The following is a 22,919-nucleotide window of genomic DNA, read 5'->3' on the forward strand; positions in this document are numbered from 1 at the left end:
GAATATACAAAATTTTAATAAAAAATAGATTTTTCATATATATATATATCTATATATATATATATATATATATATATATATATATATATATATATATATATATATATAGATCCGGTATGAAATTTTTTTTCGTAGGAAGTTAAGAAATTTTTATTCGACTTATTTTTTTGGCGAAAAAAACAAATGAATCACCAAATGAATCAATAATAACGTGATTCACCAAAGAAAAATCCCACAAAAACATTTCGATGATTGATTTTTATGATGATTTTGTTGATATTCATTAAAATTGTTATAAAAGTGAATTTTTTTCTTGATTTACCTAAAAATGAATTATGAAGGTGTTTTTTTTTCGAAATTTTTTCTTGTGAATCATCTAATAATTCATTTCATTTTTTGCTAAGAAAATATGCATATAAAAAAAAATTTACCTTCCTACCAAAAATTTCCTTCTTATTTGATCTTGACTCTCTCTCTCTCTCTCTCTCTATATATATATATATATATATATATATATATATATATATATATATATATATATATATATATAAGACATATTCATAGTTTAAAATATCATATTTTACAGTTTAATAGACATATTAGTTAACCAATATACGGTTTAATATTTTCATGCATACATTCATTCATATTTTAACATAAATTTTTATAAAATGTACAACTTAGTACAATCAATTTTTCGTTTATTATATAAAATTCATAACATAACATAATACTGTTCATTATATACTAATTTACATATTTATAAAATCAAACTCAAACTCTACCACCACCATCACCAACTACTACCACACGTCACCACCAACCATATGTGTTACCATCGAAATCATCATTCCATAGAAATGAGATTTGTATATAAAGTCATTGATTAACAACTTAAACATTATATTCACAGCTTAATAAACTAATTAATTAACTTATTTAGAGTTTAATGCAAATAGTTATAAAAACTAATACATTATTTCATATTTATACAACACAAAAAATAAATATATTCACACAATTCATACATAAATCATGTCACAACCAGCAAATTAGGGTTGAGAATTAGACTTCTTGTACGAAAACATTCCTTCTATGTAACCCTATTTCATCATCATAGTGAAATTCAAACTATAATGCCATTTAAGTTCATACATACATACATTGTGAACCAAGTTGAAATAGCCTCACGCAAAGTCCAAAACTCGATCCAACAGTTAAGTCCAATCAATTTTGGGCCTCAGCCCAAGAATTCTCGGCCCAATACCCCTGTTGGACCAAAACTCCTTTTTGGGCCTTATTGGACCGAAAACCTTTTATTGAGCATTAGTGGGCCGAAAACCCTTTAATGGGCCTTGTTAGGCCAAAAACAACTAATAGGCCTTCCATTGGGCTGAAAACACTTCAATGGGCCTTGTTAGGCCGAAAACCTCTATTGGACCCTCCTATTGGGCTGACAACTCCTATTGGAACAAGTCAAAATCGAACACCACTGTAACACTGAAAATTTTCAAAACAAAATTTTCAATTTTTATAAAACATAATTCCATTGATATTCATTAAACAACCATTTTAATTATCCAAACAAGACAATACAAAATCCCAAGATCATGATATCAAGCTCCGAATGTGTGTGTGTACGGATCAAGCCGGCGCCTTCTCGCGGTCGTCACTAGTACCTGAAACAATAACATCAACACTGTAAGCACAAGGCTTAGTGAGTTCCCCAAAATACTACATATAACACATATTAGCCACTCGAGGCTATAACTCTGTGGGTCCGTGCACCCAAACTCTGTGAACCCTCATGTTCTAACTCTGTGAACCTTCCGGTTCTATCTTTGTAAACATGCACAGCATCAAACACATAGAAGTAATGCAGTACAACACATAACATATATAGCATACAAATACTCTATCACATAACTCTGGTTACCTACTCAAGGTAAAGTATAGTGAGAAGACTCACCTCGCGTGTCTCGGTAAACCGTAAACCTGAAATCGCTAATCACTCGACCTGTCGAGCTGCCGTCCCCCTATAGCACAATACACCTCTAATTAACACTTTCCCCACTAGGGTTGACCACACTATAACAAGTCAATCTAGGTCAACACTGGTCAACGGTCAACGGTCAACTTTGACCGGACTCGGCGAGTACCCAGGCGACTCGGCGAGTCTGGGCGTGCACACCAGTTTCCCTGGAATCCTCCCTTGACACGTCGAGCATTCCCTCAACTCGACGAGTTCCACCTGGCACGAGTTGTGGGGCCACCACAACTCAACTCGCCGAGTCTCAAGAACAACTCGGCGAGTCCAGTTAGACTCAGTCCACCTGTCCATTCTGACTCCCCCTTGACTCACTGAGTCCACCTTTCCCAACTCGGCGAGGCCACTCACAGAGTGGTCGGGAAACATTCATGCTACTCGCCGAGTCTGTTCTTCGGACTCGGCAAGTCCATGCCATGCACTGACTCAATCTTGCTCTAAAGGTCAGATCCAGTTCATTAATCCATAGATCCAGTCCCTCCAAACTCATTTAGCACGTAAAGTTACAATCTTGATGCACATACAACCTTTATATGACCATATATGATGTTTATGACTCAAATACTACAACACAAGGCCAAAGACTCTATTGTCACTCATAAAGCTTGATGAGTGAGGCTCTCTGGACCTCTATGGATCCAGATCCATGGCCTCAACTCAAAGAGGGAACCAATGGGCATCAAATCATCCCATAAATGACCACCACAAGCCCTAAATTGCATCATGCTTCACTAAACAGAAAATGGTCCGAGATAATACCTCTAGAGTGATGATCTAAGCTCCAAATCCACGAAATAGCAACCTCCTTTGCTTCCTCTTGCCTAGGATCTCCTTCTTCTTGCTAGATAACACACACAAGATCAAGAATGGCTCCTTTCTCTTTACAAATAGCTCAAGAACACAAGGGTCACTCACTGAGGGTTGGGTGAGCACAAATGACGGCCATAAGGCCCTTTAAATAGGCCTCAAACCCGGAGATTTAGGGTTTCATTACACAGCGCAGACTCGCCGAGTCCAGGCGCGCACCAATGTTCAATTCCGCGTCTCTACTCGGCGAGTCTGAGCTCCAACTCGCCGAGTCCCTCTCACAATATGACAAAATTAGATTTACAAGATACCTGGTAAAATCCGGATGTTACAACTCTCCCCCACTAGAACTAGACTTCGCCCTCGAAGTCTCGCTCTAAAATAGCTCCGGATGCTGCTCCCGCATCATACCCTCCGGCTCCCAGGTCATTTCTGATCCCTTCCGATGTTGCCACTGTACCAATACCAGAGGTACCTCCTTGTTCCTCAAAATATTGATCTTCCGATCCCTAATAGCCACTGGTCTCTCAGCATAATTCAGGCTTGCATCTACCTGAATATCCTCTAATGGAACCACTGCCGACTCGTCGGCTATACATTTCCTCAACTGCGATACATGAAAAGTGTTGTGAATCTGTCCTAACTCTGCTGGTAACTCCAGCCGATAGGCTACCCGTCCTACCCTTTCGATCACACGAAACGGACCTATAAACCGGGGCCCCAATTTGCCCCTCTTCCTGAACCAGATTACTCCTTTCCAAGGAGAGACCTTCAGGAGAACAAAGTCGCCGACCTGAAATTCCAGCTCGGACCGGCGTCTATCCGCGCAACTCTTTTGTCGGCTCTGAGCGGTCAATAACCTCTGTCTGACCAGATGTATCTGCTCTGTCGTCTGATTCACGATCTCCGTACTGCCCATTACCCTTTGCCCAACCTCTCCCCAACATATGGGAGTCCGACACCTCCTACCATACAACAGCTCAAAGGGCGGCATACCGATGCTCGAATGATGGCTGTTATTGTAGGAAAACTCCGCCAAAGGCAAATACGTATCCCAACTACCCCCAAAGTCCAATACACATGCCCGAAGCATGTCCTCAAGTGTCTGAATCGTCCGCTCACTCTGGCCGTCGGTCTGGGGGTGGTATGCGGTACTAAAATGCAGCTTAGTACCCAACTCCTCATGAAATTTCTTCCAGAAGCGGGAGGTGAAACGCACATCGCGGTCTGAAACGATCGAGATCGGCACCCCATGCCGAGATACAACCTCCCTCACATAAATTTCCGCCAACTTCTCCGCCGAAGAACTCTCACTGATGGCAAGGAAGTGAGCGCTGTTCGTCAACCTATCCACAATCACCCAAATTGCATCGACTCCTCTGGCAGTCCTCGGCAATTTGGTGATGAAATCCATAGTGATCTGTTCCTACTTCCATTCGGGAACCTCCAATGGCTGCAACTTGCCATGCGGTCTCTGGTGTTCGGCCTTTACCCTTCGACAGGTCAAACACCTCTCGACAAACCATGCGACATCCCTCTTCATACAAGGCCACCAATACTCCTTCCTTAGGTCCAAATACATCTTTGTAGCCCCGGGATGGATCGAGAATTTCGATCTATGAGCCTCCTCCATCAATGTAGTACGTGTACCGCCTACAAACGGTACCCAGATCCGGCCCTGATAAGTCATAAGGCCTCGACTATCCGATACAAACTCCGAAACCAACCCAACGACCCGCTCTCTCTTCTGCATCTCCGGACGCACAGCCTCGGTCTGTGCCCCACGAATGGCATCCAGAACTGGAGCTATCACATTCATTCGCAAACATACATTTCGCAGTGGAGCACTCTCCGCCCTGCGACTCAATGCGTCGGCTACCACATTAGCCTTGCCCGGGTGGTACAAAATCTCGCAATCATAATCCTTGACCACATCTAACCACCTTCTTTGCCGCATGTTTAGGTTAGGCTGATCCATCAGGTACTTCAAGCTCTTATGGTCCGTGTAAATCGTACATCGAACCCCATACAAGTAGTGCCGCCAAATCTTGAGGGCGAACACCACTGCCCCCAACTCCAGATCATGTGTGGGGTACCTCGTCTCGTGAGGCTTCAACTGCCTCGATGCATATGTTATCACATGCCCCTTCTGCATCAGTACCGCTCCCAGTCCTAAAATCGATGCATCACAGAATACCACAAAACCCTCCATTCCTTCCGGAAGAGCTAATACCAGAGCTTCACACAACCTCTGGCGAAGCGTCTCAAAGGAGGTCTGCTGCTCGGGACACCATAGAAATGTAACACCCTTCCGGGTCAATCTGGTGAGTGGAACCGCAATCTTGGAGAAATCCTTAATAAACCTCCGATAATACCCTACCAACCCAAGGAAACTCCGGATCTCAGAAGATGACCTTGGCACCTCCCACCTCATCACTGCGTCAACCTTGGCCGGATCGACCAATATACCCTTCTGGTTAACGAGATGTCCCAGGAACTGGACCTCCCGCAACCAAAAATCGCACTTGGAAAACTTTGCATAAAGTTTCTCCGATCTCAAAACTCCAAGAACCTCCCTCAAATGCTCCTCGTGCTGTTCTCTAGATCTCAAATATACCAGGATATCATCAATGAACACAATCACCGACCGATCCAACATCGGCCGACATACCCTGTTCATGAGGTCCATGAATACAGCCGGGGCATTGGTGAGCCCAAAAGGCATCACCACAAACTCATAATGCCCATAACGCGTCCTGAATGCTGTCTTCTGGACGTCCTCGTCCCGTACTCTCACCTGATGATAGCCCGACCTCAAATCAATCTTGGAGAACCAAGATGCTCCCTGTAACTGATCGAATAAATCGTCGATCCTCGGCAACGGGTAACGGTTCTTGACCGTCAACTTATTCAGTTCCCGATAATCAATACACATGCGATGCGAGCCATCTTTCTTCTTCACAAACAGGATGGGTGCTCCCCACGGCGAGCTACTCGGCCGAATAAACCCCTTCCCCAGCAACTCCTGAAGTTGCGAGGATAACTCTTGCATTTCTGGAGGCGCAAGGCGATACGGCACCTTAGCGATAGGCGCGACTCCCGGAACCAAATCGATACCAAACTCCACTTGCCTCACGGGAGGCACACCTGGCAATTCTTCGGGAAAGACATCTGGAAACTCACGCACCACTGGAACTTCATCCACCGAACTTGGTCTCTCGGAGATCACTCGCGTATCCATCACATACGCCACAAAACCCTTACAGCCCTGCTGTAAACACTGCCTCGCCCTAGCAGCCGAACAAAAGGCTGATCCAGAACGTGTACCCTCGCCGTAAACCGAAAGAACTCCCCCACTAGGATCTCGTATAGTCACCAGCTGACGCTCGCAATCGATAACCGCGCCGAATCGGCTCAACCAGTCCATGCCCACTATAACACAGACATCACCCATCACAATAGGAATCAGGTCGATCGGGAACTCAACCCCAAAAATCTCCAATACACATCCCCGGAGGACCTCCGTGGCACAAATCACTCTGTCGGCGGCTATGGAAACCCGCAGGGGCCGACTCAGTGCCCCACGACTAACACTGATATGCTGACTAAATGCCAAAGATACAAAAGATCGACTCGCACCCGAGTCAAATAACACTAAAGCAGGTACAGAATTCACAAGGAAGGTACCTATGCATAGCATAATATAAGAATAATATCTCGACACCATAAATAAATAATAAAAGAAAGCGTACCAGCCACAACGTCGGGTGCAGCGCGGACCTCTTCCGCAGTCAGCTGAAAGGCTCTCCCCCGAGCCCTCGGTGCCTCGGCCTTCAAGGGCCTACTCTCTGTAGCAGTAGCTCTGATGGCGGCGGGAGCAGACCCCTGAGATGCTCCGCGCAGCAGCGGACACTCTGCCTTCCGGTGTCCGGTCTGGTTACAGTGGAAGCACACTGTAAACCCCTTGGGGCAGTCCTTGGCCATATGCCCCTCCTTGCCACATTTGTAGCAAGACCCCGCTCGACAGACTCCATCGTGACCCTTGCCGCACTTTCCACAAGTGCGGCCCTTCTGGCTCCCGGATCGGGGATCAGCGGGCTTGGCCCGCTTGGCTGCCGGCTGGGACTGTGCCGGCCGCCGATCCCTCCCCAGAGACTCCGCCTCCTCCCTGGCCTGAGTCTCAAGCTCGATCTCCCTCTTCCGAGCATTTGCCTGAAGCTCGACAAATGTCCGATACGAGGAGTTCGCAGCGAACTCCCGAATATCCCGTCTCAGAATGCTCAGGTAATGGCTCATACGTGCCTGCTCGGTGGACACGTGCTCAGGGCAGAACATCGCCCTCTCATGAAACATCCTCGTAATAGCTGTGACTGACTCGGTACCCTGCTTGAGGGTCAGAAACTCGTGTGTCAGACGTTCCCTCTCCACCTGAGGAACGTACTCATCTCGGAACATGGTAGTGAACCTCTCCCAGGTCACTGCCGAAAGCTCAGTCGGTGTGAAGTGTGCCATCACAAACTTCCACCAGTCCTTCGCTCCCAAGCGAAGCTGGTTCAGCGCGAACCGAACCTTCAAATGCTCAGGGGACGAGCAAGTGAAGAAGCATCCCTCCATATCAGATATCCACCTCATAGCTGCCACCGGATCCTGCGTACCATCAAACTCTGGTGGCTTGGTGTTGCTGAACTCCCTAAACAATGTCGCATCACCTCCCTGGGGTCTTGCCGCAGCAATCGCTGCGGTAGCCGCTGCAACCGCAGCCTCAGAAAGAGCGGCATAGCGCTCGTCAAATGTCTCAATCAACGCGGTCTTAATGGACCCGAACATCTCTGGTAACTCAGCTCTGATGACCGCAGCCACCTCCTCATGAATGATCTGTCGAATCTCCTCATCGCTAGTTCCGGCATCCTCCGGAATGCGACGTGTCCTCACCATGATCAACCTCTGAAATACAACATGCGATAATTAGAATTTACTCGAACACTCTTACATTCGACAATCCACCCCTCCTTGATTATTGGTATCCCAAGATTCTTATTTGGACTGTGTACCGCACCGGTGCTTTCAGTAGTACGGGCCCAATACTACTGTCCGCACCGTCTCAGTACACACCCCAAATCTTCCTCTTCGGATCCCAATCCCCAAGTACTCTATTATACTTAAATCACTCTGTAACAGGTCTCACACAAAGTCCTAGCTGCTACCTAATTACTCTCAGCATCTCATAGCAGCTCACCCTTCCCTAGGCTAAGGCATCACAAAACAGGCCACTCTAGTCCTATTAGCAATACCTAACCTACTCTAGCATGCAAATACATCACATTAATAATAATTATCACATAATATAAAGGTATTTTGGGAATTCACCGTTCGGGCGCTGGCTGATCGTACACACGTTTCTTCCTGTAAAATCTTTTACTCTTAGAAAACTTTGGTTTTATTTTGAAATATCTCTTCAGTTCCTCAGTTTGAGTTCGAATACCCCCGAGGTGTACCCGAATCCCTCAAACCAAGGCTCTGATACCAATTTGTAACACCGAAAATTTTCAAAACAAAATTTTCAATTTTTATAAAACATAATTCCATTGATATTCATTAAACAACCATTTTAATTATCCAAACAAGACAATACAAAATCCCAAGATCATGATATCAAGCTCCGAATGTGTGTGTGTACGGATCAAGCCGGCGCCTTCTCGCGGTCGTCACTAGTACCTGAAACAATAACATCAACACTGTAAGCACAAGGCTTAGTGAGTTCCCCAAAATACTACATATAACACATATTAGCCACTCGAGGCTATAACACTGTGGGTCCGTGCACCCAAACTCTGTGAACCCTCATGTTCTAACTCTGTGAACCTTCCGGTTCTATCTTTGTAAACATGCACAGCATCAAACACATAGAAGTAATGCAGTACAACACATAACATATATAGCATACAAATACTCTATCACATAACTCTGGTTACCTACTCAAGGTAAAGTATAGTGAGAAGACTCACCTCGCGTGTCTCGGTAAACCGTAAACCTGAAATCGCTAATCACTCGACCTGTCGAGCTGCCGTCCCCCTATAGCACAATACACCTCTAATTAACACTTTCCCCACTAGGGTTGACCACACTATAACAAGTCAATCTAGGTCAACGCTGGTCAACGGTCAACGGTCAACTTTGACCGGACTCGGCGAGTACCCAGGCGACTCGGCGAGTCTGGGCGTGCACACCAGTTTCCCTGGAATCCTCCCTTGACACGTCGAGCATTCCCTCAACTCGACGAGTTCCACCTGGCACGAGTTGTGGGGCCACCACAACTCAACTCGCCGAGTCTCAAGAACAACTCGGCGAGTCCAGTTAGACTCAGTCCACCTGTCCATTCTGACTCCCCCTTGACTCACTGAGTCCACCTTTCCCAACTCGGCGAGGCCACTCACAGAGTGGTCGGGCAACATTCATGCTACTCGCCGAGTCTGTTCTTCGGACTCGGCGAGTCCATGCCATGCACTGACTCAATCTTGCTCTAAAGGTCAGATCCAGTTCATTAATCCATAGATCCAGTCCCTCCAAGCTCATTTAGCACGTAAAGTTACAATCTTGATGCACATATAACCTTTATATGACCATATATGATGTTTATGACTCAAATACTACAACACAAGGCCAAAGACTCTATTGTCACTCATAAAGCTTGATGAGTGAGGCTCTCTGGACCTCTATGGATCCAGATCCATGGCCTCAACTCAAAGAGGGAACCAATGGGCATCAAATCATCCCATAAATGACCACCACAAGCCCTAAATTGCATCATGCTTCACTAAACAAAAAATGGTCCGAGATAATACCTCTAGAGTGATGATCTAAGCTCCAAATCCACGAAATAGCAACCTCCTTTGCTTCCTCTTGCCTAGGATCTCCTTCTTCTTGCTAGATAACACACACAAGATCAAGAATGGCTCCTTTCTCTTCACAAATAGCTCAAGAACATAAGGGTCACTTACTGAGGGTTGGATGAGCACAAATGACGGCCATAAAGCCCTTTAAATAGGCCTCAAACCCGGAGATTTAGGGTTTCATTACACAGCGCAGACTCGCCGAGTCCAGGCGCGCACCAATGTTCAATTCCGCGTCTCTACTCGGCGAGTCTGAGCTCCAACTCGCCGAGTCCCTCTCACAATATGACAAAATTAGATTTACAAGATACCTGGTAAAATCCGGATGTTACAAAAGTTGTCAAGATCGGGATCCTATTTATGATGGTTTTTGAGTTTGCAAAATCAGGATCGGGATCCTAAGATCCCATAAGATAAAATATAATTTTAATTTATAATTTTTAATTATGAAAAATATTTCAAAAATTCAAATTTTCGTTTATAAGTTATAAAAATTTCAAAATATTAGTCATAAGGTACAATACAAAATGATAATTGGTAAATGGTACAAGACATAAAGTGGTAAAAAATTTCATTTGCAAAAAAATAAAATAAATAAATAAATAAAATCAAAGGAAGGTAGGATCGGATCGGATCTCGATCCTACGATCCTATTTACGATCCTACCTTAAATACGATCCATTTACGATCCGGATCATTTTTCATACCTAGAATCGTAGGGATCGTACGATCCTACGATCAGGATCGTAATTTTGACAACCATTCAACATACATTTAATTTACATATTCTTTTGTAGATATGTCCATAGACTACTACAAACACTTTAAAACCAAAAAAAGTTATATTTAATCTATCCATAAAATTGAATAATAGAAAAAGAACATGAAATTCCATATGGGTTTCGACTCCAAATTGAAGCAAAAATAACATACAAGTTCATTAAATCACAAAACCTAGAAACCTTCATCCTCCCTCCTTTCACCCCCACAATCATTTTTCTTTATTGCAAGATCACAACCCTCCGTTATCATAGATTTATCCGGTGTTAAAAATGAAGATTTAAAAAAAGTGTTTAGCGTAGCTTATCATGTATTAAAACGTAATAAGTTGATAAATTATTTTTAATGTTTGATAATTTTGTCTATACATGTAAAATAATCAATAATATATATATTTTATATAGTATTGATTTTTTTTCGATAAAAAAAATAATAGTACCTAAACAAAATGTTTAGTTACACATATCATATATGTTTACATGCTAAAAAAATATACATAAATCATAAACTTAAGTTCTAATTTTATATATATATATATATATATATATATATATATATATATATATATATATATATATATATATATACTTTAGCCTGCTACCGGGTCTATCAATTCTAGTATAATTCTATTACATTTTTTTAATGTTGACTTAAAAAGTTTTGAGGAATGTATCTAGGGTTTAGATACATTTTCTTTCTTTGTGATTGTCTTATAGTTTCCTCTTATTTAATCTCCTTTTGGTACATGTTAGTTTGGAAAGAGGAAAATGACTTGTAAAGATAACGAAGTAACAATATTGTACAAAAAATACAATTAAACTTTTTTTGTATACATATCATCAACAAACTATAACGTTTGTACATATATGACCATTAAACTTTATATTTGTTCAAAAAATATCATTATGTTACCGGTAATAGTAGGTCACTCGCCATGTGTTATGCCACGTGGTTGCTGACGTGGATTTTACTGTTTATTATATATACATTATACCATCAAACTTTTTTTGTACACATTATACCATTAAACTTTTTTTTGTACATATTTTACCATTAAACTTTTTTGTACACATTTTACCATTAATATTATGTAATTTATTAAAAAAATAACATTTCATAAAATACATATTATTACATAAAAATCGGTTTTTCATCATTGTTACTTCGTGATTTTGTAATGTTTGGGGAGAGGGTTCGTTTTTTACAATGATTCTAAGCACTCCCTTTTGCAACAACATCTTACATTTATGTTGGTCATACATCGATTAAAAACCACAATGTTTGAACTTGATACTTCCTTATAGATTGCCTAAGAAATACTCAATTATTCATTACTTTGGCTAACCTTTAATAAACTTACCATTATAAGTCATTTTCTTATTAGTAAACAACAATATAATTTTAATGTAATTTTGTAATCATCAATAATAATCAAGAGGGGGAGGGGGGGAGGGGCAGGGGAGGGGGGAGGGGCGGATTCGAAATCTAATATAATGGATAATAGAGTGTTTATATATTTATACATTTAAATTGTAGCAACCAAATTTTTCAAAAGAAAATTTCCATTTTTGATTAACTAAAATACTTTCCACACACCATGAAATCCCAAATACAATTGTTTTAAAAATTCATATCAAGTACAATTTTATTTCAAATCATTAGAGTGTCCCGTAAAAATGCATGTGAGAGAGTGTTCGCCGCGCCATCAGATCTTGCCCTTGCCCTTGGGCTCAGACGTACCTGAACAAAAATCCACAAACTGTAAGCTAATGCTTAGTTAGTTCCCCAGAGCATACCCCACACACAATCCACATAAAACATATCACATTAGCTATAAAGCTACATATATCACATAAGTCATGCATACTAACATATAAGGATGTCGTGGGCTCCTCCCAGGGTCTTATACCTTCATGTCATAGGCTTCCCCCATGGTCTTTACCTAGGAATATCATAGGCTCCCCCCACATGGTCTCATATCCAACTGCCACGGGCTCCCCCCGGGGTCTTCCATGCAATAAGATACATAATCAACTAGCATATCATATATCACAAAAGCATATATCATACTGCATAACTCATACCTAAACATATAAGCAGGCAGTAGGCTCCTCCTAGGGTCTTATACCATCGTGCCATGGGTTCCCCCCCCCCCCCACATACACACACACACATGGTCTTATATCCAATTGCCACGGGCTCCCCCCGGGGTCTTCCATGCAAATATCACATAATCACTAGCATACCACTTAGCATAAAGTTAATTATCAAACCACATATCTCTACTACAGCTAGTGTACCACATATCATTAAATGGGTCGGCCTTGGTGCCTTAGACCCATTAGTATGGTGAGAAGACTCATCTCTCGAATGTTGAACTGACAAGCTAAGTCCCAATTTATCCCACCCGCTGCTCCAACTCAACCTCCTATATTCACCATGTAATTAACTTGTCACGATCCTGGAATACCATAAATATCCTCAAGGTCAACCCTGGTCAACGGTCATTCCATATGTATTTGGTGTTATGTGAATCATTTGAGGTGTCACACTTGGGGCACTAGGCACTCAAGCTTCATGAAGACATTCTACATCAAAGAGGTATGTAATTCTAACTTGATATATTCATATGAATCAATGTTATTAAGCTAGTTAGGATGAATACCTAGGAAAGTTCATATTTGCATGTATAATAGAGAAAACATAAATCCAAGGTATTTAGGGTTGTATGTACACTTAGGAGTGTTAGAATGCTCAAAACCCAACAGTAACAATGATGGAAAACCCATTTTTATGTAATAGTATGTATTTTTTGAAATGTTGTTTTTTTTAATAAATTATATAAGATTAATGGTAAAATGTGTATAAAAAGTTTAATGGTAAAATATGTACAAAAAACATTAATGATATAATGTGTACAAAAAATTTTTAATGGTATAATGTGTACATAATAAACAGTAAAATCTACGTCTGCAACCACGCAACATGACACGTAGCAGGTGACCTACTATTACCTGTAACGTAATGGTATTTTTTGAACAAATATAAAGTTTAATGTACATATGTATACAAATGTTATAGTTGGTTGGCGATATATGTAGAAAAAAAAATTTTAATGGTATTTTTTGTTTAATTCTGATACTTTGTTACCCTTACAAGTCATTTTCCCTTTTGAAATCTATTTCTACTAATATTTTTATGTAGGTTCAATTAGAATAGACGTTACTACAAAACTTTTATTATTTCTATGTTCTTTTTTATATTTTTATTTGATAAATTTTGTTCTTAGTGAGGTTTCTATAGTAATCATCGTGATTTCCTCTTTTCTTATTTGTATGGTTGTAACAATTCATAAAAATCATATATCCTAATAAATTATTAGAAAATGTTTTTACCACTTATCATTTTTTAAGATTTTTGCCACATGTGAGATTTTTGAATTACTTAAATTTCACATGTCATTACGTGATATTTTCATTTTTTGTTAATAAAAAATTAATCAATTCTACTAATTAAGACAACTATTATTATATATATATAAAGTATTTATTATATTAAATGTATAGATCAACACTATAATTAATAAAACATTTATTATTTATAATTATATATATTTTTCTCAGTATAATAATAAATAGTTTGTTTTTTCTACCACTAAGAACATTTGTTATGATTTTTTGTTATATAAATTAAAATAATTAAATATTATAAAACAATATTATCAAAATCGAGATATAATAAATTATATTTTGTTAAAATTTGAGATGAAGTATGTATTAAAAATATTTTATGTTTACATCTTGATATAAAACTTTAAATTTTAATAAACTCATGTATACATGGGTCTCACACATAGCATTTGAACACATCAACCCATAATTTTTATATAACAAAACATTTATTATTTATGATATCGTAGTTTATGTCGTTGACAAATGGCAGAATGTATATAAATGTAGAACTTAGATATGATTAATATGGTAATTTGGTATACATAAGTTATAATATTTTAAATAAGTCAAACATTATATTATGAAAAAAAATATTTAAATCAATAAACATTTTCAGTTTTTGTCTATCCACACATTAAAAAAATGCTTATTAGCAATGTTAAACCACATAAGATAATAAGCATATTGAAGAAGCAATCAACACCTCCAAAGTACGTGCTACAAAAAATTAGAAATTATTTTCTTTGTGACACAAAAAATGATTTTCTCGTCGACAATGAGTTCGGATATCTAACAAACAGTTAAAACATTGCTACTAAACTATTTAAAGAATCCTCAATTTATCCACAAAGAAATTAAACAAAACACAATCAGTCGACATTAAATAGTTATGTTCATCAAGAAAAATATAATTTAAAGCATGATTGGAAGTAATATTTAATTAAAAACTGAACGTATAGTTAGTGCACAAGTGATTGGCCGAAATTATCGGTGTTTATTTTAAACCATGGCCATGAAATTGAACATCTCTGTCTCTTTAATCTTAATCAAAACTTTAAACAAAAGGGAGAATGGGCTATTCATTTTGTGACAACTAAACCAAATGATTCCTTCTAAAAACAAAAAAGTTTAATCTCAGATTAGACACTTGTATTAAGTTAGGCATAAATACACAAAGTGGCATCACTTTTGGACCACTAAATAAATTTTTACCTTTATTAAACCACATAGCTTACTCCATTTTTGCAAAAGATAACGAGCTGTTATTAATGTTAATGATGTCCAAGCACCATATCCGCTTGTTGTCGTGAACACAGGGTTAAAAGCTACATCATGTTTTCGTAAAGCAGACATCAAGAGTGTTTTTTTTTTTCAACTTTAAATGTTCTTACACTAATGATTGTAATATTAACTTGAGTAAATATTAATTTTGAACAAAATATCATTTAAATAAAACATATTATTGAAGGCATAAATTTTTTTTTAATATTTAATGTGATGAGGACATTGTGAAGGAATACGGGTGTGTCTTGATCATATATTAAGACGGAATGTAAAATGTTTCTATCACATGTAGAATGTATGTCTGGATCTGTATGAAGATGAGATGTGACCCCGATGTCCATGTACCACTCATTGTCTCCTTCATCATGAAGATTCATCATGTGAAAGGTATGTGAAAGAGACATGGCTTAAGCAGTGTTGGTAGGTGGAGGAGACCATATCCATGGAGGCACAATGTAGGGCCGGCTTATTATTACAGTTTCGACCGCAGTTGTGGGAGATTGGGGGTTGTTTAAGTATTAAGAATTTTAGGAGGCGAGAAATTGTCAGAGAACTGAGATTTGCAGATGGAGGACATGCATTTTTCCTCAAGAAGAATCATGGATCATGTTTCTAAAAACATGGGAAAATCAGAGAATGATTTGATGCATGTTCAATATGCCAATATATGGTTATAGTGGAGTCACAGATGTCAATATATTGTCGAGTTGAATAGATTTTGCATCAATATTACTGCAAAACTAATTTTCTAAATTTACTCAATATGTCCCATGTAGTGACATTTCTTTTAAGGATCATATGTACTAAATGTTGAATCCACAATTTGACAATTGAATTATTCATGTTTATATTTTTTTTATTGACTAAAGACAACTTTAGTGTCCATTGATGAACTTTGAAAACTATGGGGTTGTAAATGAAAATATCAAGTGCTAACCATGTGATCTATATAATTAAAAGATCTCTTTTCATAATCCTCCCTACTCAACCTACAAACCACAAGATAGCAAACATATCTTTAGGTGAACATGTCGATAGCATTTTCGTAATTATTTGATATAATAAGGATACTATCATATACTATATACATAAGGTGATGCTAATTAAGGGAACATCTAATCCATTCCCCCCATTACATCTCCACACAATATCTTCACTTTATCCTACACAAAATCACTTGAAAAAGCGTCACCTACAATTTTAAATAACTAGACATCTTCACTTTAGGTTTGGTTTAAACAAATCTTCTAGAATAAAAACTTACCCTAGCTTTTACATTGTAAAATCCATGTTTATATTTAACCTATAGTATGTCTATTTGCTTTAGTTTAGTGATACTTAATGATGTAAAAACCTTAATCATGTTTATGATTTTATTGTGTTACTAAAAAACGACACATATATAGTGATGTCTACTTTCTTTCACATATCATGATACACTATCTATTTTCTAACCAAAAGTCAAGCATTTTAACCACTTCACACACACACACACAAAAGTCAAGCATTTTAACCACTTCACACACACACATGAATCACATGTAACGTAAACAGTGGATTGCAACCTTTTTCGCTAGTGGAAGATATAATTACAATATTTAACAAATTAGTAATTTGTTCAAGAAGCATTAAGATTGAAGAATGAAATAGTTAAATGTGAATATGTGAGATATTGTTAAAAATTGGAAAAGTTTTTTTTTTTTTTTTTGGAAGACACCTGTCGTATAAAAGGGCATGTGGTTGCATTTATAATCCATTAAAATCAAGAATTCTAAAAATGGGCCTTGATATCCTATCATTGATTGGGCTCAAATAATCTGGATTGGGACCATGACAGCTGTACAAATTTATATTTATATAAAAAATAAAATAGAAAAAAGCGATTGAGCTTTAAATACGCAGACAGAGAAGTAAAAAAAGAAAAAAGATGAAAAAGTATTAGTCAAATGTACATGTGAAAGTAATGTAATGTGATTATGTTTTGTAGATATAGGAAAACAAAAGCATCTATTGTGATTAAATTAATGTGTTTGTTACATGGACAAAGGCAGAAGCAATCGTCTGTCTTTTTTTCTTGCGATTGTTTGCCTAGAAATCCTCAAGCGAATAGGAATTGAAATAGAAAGGCAAATGATGATAAATGAAAGCCAATAATGTCTCAAGTAGAGTGTCATGTATGATGATGTTACAAGGATAATCAGCACAATCAGCCAGAAAATTGCCACACCAACATCAATCCTGCAATTTTCAATTAAAAAAAAAAAAAAAAAAGAGGTATTTATTTACTGCAATGTGTGAATATTTGACAAAGTGAGCAGACAAAAAGATACATTAAAGAAAAATTGGCATGGAGGTGGTTACAAGTGGGTAAAGTGCTAAGCATCTTATTTCAAGGGTAATTTGGGAAACTCAGCAAATAATTACATTTTTGATGGTGTAAGGGCAATTTGGGCCGTCTTTCCAGGTTCAAACAGATCTCTCTAGCTGAATGGGCCGGAAAGACTGTTTGATTTGTACAAAAAAAGAGTTTTTCGCAGTAAAATATGTCTTAAAGCCCCAAAACCATATCTTTCTGGCTGAATGGTCATTTTTCATCATTCAACACAGTCAGAGTCTGTTTGATAGTTGTTGTTTTGGAAAGTGTTGTTTTTCAGTTATTGATTGGAAAAGAAACTATGTTCTTTGATTATATATCTGACTGACTATGCTAAATGATAACAAATGACCATTCAGGCAGAAAGATATGGTTTTGGGGTTTTCTGAGAAAGACATATCTTATCGAGAAATACCCATTTTTTGTGCAAATCAAATAGTCTTTCTGACCCATTCAACCAGACATATCTGTTTAGACCTAGAAAGATGTCTATCAAACGAGCTTCAGTCAGATACACAATTAAATAGCATGGTTTCTTTCCCGGTCAATAAACTTTACCAGACAGCAACTATCAAACGAGCCCTTAGTTCCTTATTAGTGTTTTAGCCGCACCAAAATGTGTCTTCTTGCTACTATATTTCTCCACTATGTTCTCCTATACAAAAGCATAAAACCTAATACAAATTTCCTTAAATGACTTGCTCTATTTCATACTTCAATTTTTTTTTGAAGAATACACCGTTTTTTTTATACAAAACTCTTCGAATAACATGTAGTTCAATATATGGCTCCAAATTGTTCATGATGAGAATATACAAGACTAGCTACAAATTCAACATAAAGTTGCTACATTATTTTGGGAATTGAGTATTAACTAATTCAGTCATCCCCCACAGTTCTTTCTCAACTCCAACATTTTCCCTTTACTATATCTCACTATCATTTTATACTCTTAGTCCAATATTAACAAAATGTATACTGATGCTACTTATGGTCATTTGATAAAAGTTCTTTCTCATTATACTGTCTTCTTTACCTCAAGTTAAGTTCATCAAAACCACTAAGAGATCAAGTATTCCACGGAATTTGAAAGAAAAAGTAACTTATATAAGTAAATCAATGCCCAAAACAAGGCAGCTATACATACAGTGAGCTAATTTCGATACATAAACTATGAAATTTAGTAACACATACTGTATCAATGAATGTTCATGTTAGAGAGAGGTTTTACCATGAGGAGAGATTTGGTTTGGGGGAGAAGATAACGAGAGGAGACCACTTATGCTGAGATCGGATCTGGCTATCTCTGAGTTGCTCTACGAGCTTTGAACGCGTGATCATAATAACAAAACGGAGATACAGATTTCTCTCCGACCTCGTAAAACCCTAAAACGAGTATGGAAACCTCCAAAATGACAATATCTTCAAAGAATTGTTGCAAAAAGATGTCCGATTGGAAAAGAATAACCTGACTGAGATTCGATTAGTGAATCGGATTGAGAGATGACAGTAGAACCGAAATGTTAGGTCGTCGCCGGATTACCAAGAAAGTCGGAGAAGACGGAAAGATTTCTCAGTTCGATCTGTTTGTGTCGCTATTTTTCGTTTTTTAATGCCTTATGAGATCTAAATTTACTTGTATATTTCATAAATAATTTTTTATTTTGAAGGTTTTACTTATAGACATTATGAATCTTATTCTTAAACTTTATTTTCACTTGAACCCTATTTTTTTTTTTTTTTTTTCTTGAGGTGTCAATTGTCATATTTCCAACTTGAACTTTCATTTCCATCAAATCTAATATCGTCACGCCGTTTAATATATATATATATATATATATATATATATATATATATATATATATATATATATATATATATATATATATATATATATATATATATATATATATATATATGGGAAAAGTGAATATACCCTTAAGGGTGTATAAGCTTAGGTACCCAAATTCACAATACTACGTCGTTTTGTATCATATATATACATTGTAATTGTTTAATGTTCTTATAATTCAACTTCTAACTTGATTTCATTCAAAGATTTTTATAAACATCACATTTATTTTCCTTTTACATAATTTTCATTTTCAACTATAATATATATCGTCTAATTGATGTTCGTCAAAAATATGTGATGTAAGAGGAAGATAATAATGAAATTTTGAAAACATTGAAAGTAAATCAAGTTAAGGATTGAAGTTGAAGAGCATTATAATAAATATATCAAACAAAATGACGTATTATTGTGAGTTTGGGTACCTAAGCTTATATACCCTTAAGGGTATATATATATATATATTCAGATTCATTTTAGATCATTCTAATTTTGTGAGACAGTAAGATCAAATCTAAAAATAATTTTAAAATGCAAAATAAATGGAAAAATCCAAAAATTCTTTTTTTAAATATTATTTTCGGAACTTCAATTAACTAAAAAAAATAAAAAATAAAAAAAAATTCCGTTTTTTTTTTAAATACGTGAAATATTCTAAATACAACATTACACTGACATATTCTAAAAAATAATTTTAAAATGCAAAATAAATGGAAAAATCTAAAAAAAAAAATTTAATATTATTTTCGGAACTTGAATTAACTAAAAAAAATTAAAAAAAAATTCTTTATTTGTTGAAAAATACGTGAAATATTCTAAATAGAATATTACACTGTACATATTCTAAAAATAATTTTAAAATGCAAAATAAATGGAAAAATCAAAAAATTCTTTTTTTAAATATTATTTTCGGAACATGAATTAACTATAAAAAATAAAAAATAAAAAATAAAAAAATAAAAAAATGCATCTCACGGTCTCACAAAATATAAGTGGTCTCAAATGAACCTAACCCTATATATATATATATATATATATATATATATATATATATATATATATATATATATATATATATATAGGGCCGTCTCAACCAGTTTGGAGCTTCTAAATGAACCAAAAGTTAGAGCTCTTTCATAAATACAATTAAAATCATTTTAATTTTGTTCATTATTAATTTCAACATTAGACATAAATTTTCTTTTCTTTTTTAATTAAAGCTCCTTATTCATATTTTCTTTTAGACATAATTTTTCTTTTCTTTAACAACAACTATCACCACGACAATAAAAAGCCAATTGGAAAGTAATTAAGTCATTAACGGATTATGATTAGAAATACCTACTTTGTCTGCTTGGCAATGTGAGTTCTTGAGAATTCTTAAGTCTTGACAACTAAAATTCATTCCAACAATCCAACCAAAATCATTCCAATATCCAAAATCCAAAGTTGATTCCAATATCCAATATCTAAAGTCCAAACCTAATTCAAAAATCCAACTTGTCACAGTTAAAAATTAAGAAAATTAAGTCATATTAACCCTAATAGATAGTCTAATTGAAAAAGAAGAATCAACAATGAAGTTATCAGTTATTAGTTATGGAATATAGAGAAATAAAGAATCAAAGGAAGAACATATCGCTTTAGATTCAAGAATAGACTAATGTAGAATTGATTTTTGAGCAGTCAATATCGAAGAAGCGTTTTTTTTATTTTTGATCAAATCAAGATTCAAGAATCGATTATTTTTCAGAATTCTGGGCCAGGAAGAAAAAGAAATCGAGAACACAGAAGAAGAAGAACAGTCGTTTAGAATTCAATTGGGAATCGACGGGTGTGTCTGCGAATGGAGAATAGGAAAATCGTCATTCGTCCCTTAACTAATCGACATTTGGGTTAAGGTTAAGTGGGGCCCCTTAGGATTGGAGGCCCTAAGCCCTTTCTTAATGTCAATGAATATATGTGTGTGTATGTGTGTGTATATATATATATATATATATATATATATATATATATATATATATATATATATATATATATATATGTTTGTTGAAATATGATCATCTCGTCTGAAACATTTCCAACACATCTAATATTGTGAGACTGTCTAATCTATATTTTTTTGAAAAATAATCATCGGGTCGGAAATGCCTTCACTCCAGATATATATATATATATATATATATATATATATATATATATATATATATATATATATATATATACCCTTAAGAGTATAGAAGCTTAGCTACCTAAACTTACCATACTATGTCGTTTTGTATCATATATACATTATAATTATCCAATATTCTTATAATTCAACTTTTAACTTGATTTACTTCCAAGATTTTTATAAATTTCACATTTATCATCCTCTTACATAATTTTCATTTTCAACTATAATATATATAGCATAGGATGTGTTTGTGACAATCGTCAATCTTGAGTCAAGTCGAGTCATCAAGTCAAACCGGTCAACTCGATTAAACCTTGTGTATTAGGGTTTGTGTTATGTTCATACTGTATACTTGCTATATTAATGGGAAAACATCACTTGGGAAAAATCTTGTGTTAAAATTTCCTGAGCCTTAGAGCAAATCGATGAACTAAACTGATAAAAACCATGTTGCATACTCATCGGGAATGTGTAAGATCCTTAAACAAGGCTTAACAGTGTTTGCGGACCTTACATTGCGAAGTCGGACACTCACAAATGCCACACTTGAAACCTCTCTCAATCGTCTTCACTCTATCTCTCTCTATGACAAATCTCTCCCAAATCTCTCCAAGTATGTGAAATCTCTCTCAAATATCTCTCTATATGAGAAATCTCTCCAAGAATGTCAAATCTCTCCCAAATCTCTCCAAGTATGTGAAATCTCTCTCAAATATCTCTTTGTATGAGAAATCTCTCCAAGAATGTCAAATCTCTCCCAAATCTCTCCAAGTATGTGAAATCTCTCTCAAATATCTCTCTGTATGAGAAATCTCTCCAAGAATGTCAAATCTCTCCCAAATCTCTCCAAGTATGTGAAACCTCTCTCAAATATCTCTTTATATGAGAAATCTCTCCAAGAATGTCAAATCTCTCCCAAATCTCTCCAAGTATGTGAAATCTCTCCCAAATCTCTCTCAAAAGTTTCCCGTAACTTTTCAGAATCATTCGGGTCATTCCGACCCTTAACCGGGTCAAAAACGGCTTAAAACGGGGTAAAAACGAGAAAAATGGACTTTAGGAACCGAAACCCTTCTCAAGGAGCCGAAGCTCCTTAAGACCGAGACTAGGAACCGAAAGTAGCAAGGACCGAACCGAGCCTCTGTTGGCTGAACCCGGAGAACCGAATCCATGTAGCTGAGACCGAGTCTCGGTCTCTGTCGCCTTCTCTCCTCTCTGTCGCCTCTCGGTTCCCTCTTCCCTCTCTGTTCCTCCCGC

General features: G+C 36.8%; 1 long non-coding RNA gene across 1 annotated transcript; it reads right to left on the reverse strand.

The window, feature by feature from the left end:
• Nucleotides 1-17,252: 17,252 nt before the first annotated feature.
• Nucleotides 17,253-19,205, reverse strand: LOC145036919 (uncharacterized). Its single transcript, XR_013678584.1, has 2 exons — nt 18,866-19,205; nt 17,253-17,498 (listed from the first exon to the last, which is right to left on the reverse strand). It is a non-coding gene; the product is annotated as an uncharacterized LOC145036919 (long non-coding RNA).
• Between the last annotated feature and the right edge of the window lie 3,714 nt (nt 19,206-22,919).

Source organism: Lactuca saligna, chromosome 3, assembly GCF_052625555.1.
Source record: "Lactuca saligna cultivar CGN05327 chromosome 3, ASM5262555v1, whole genome shotgun sequence".
In the NCBI taxonomy this organism is placed as follows: domain Eukaryota; kingdom Viridiplantae; phylum Streptophyta; class Magnoliopsida; order Asterales; family Asteraceae; genus Lactuca; species Lactuca saligna.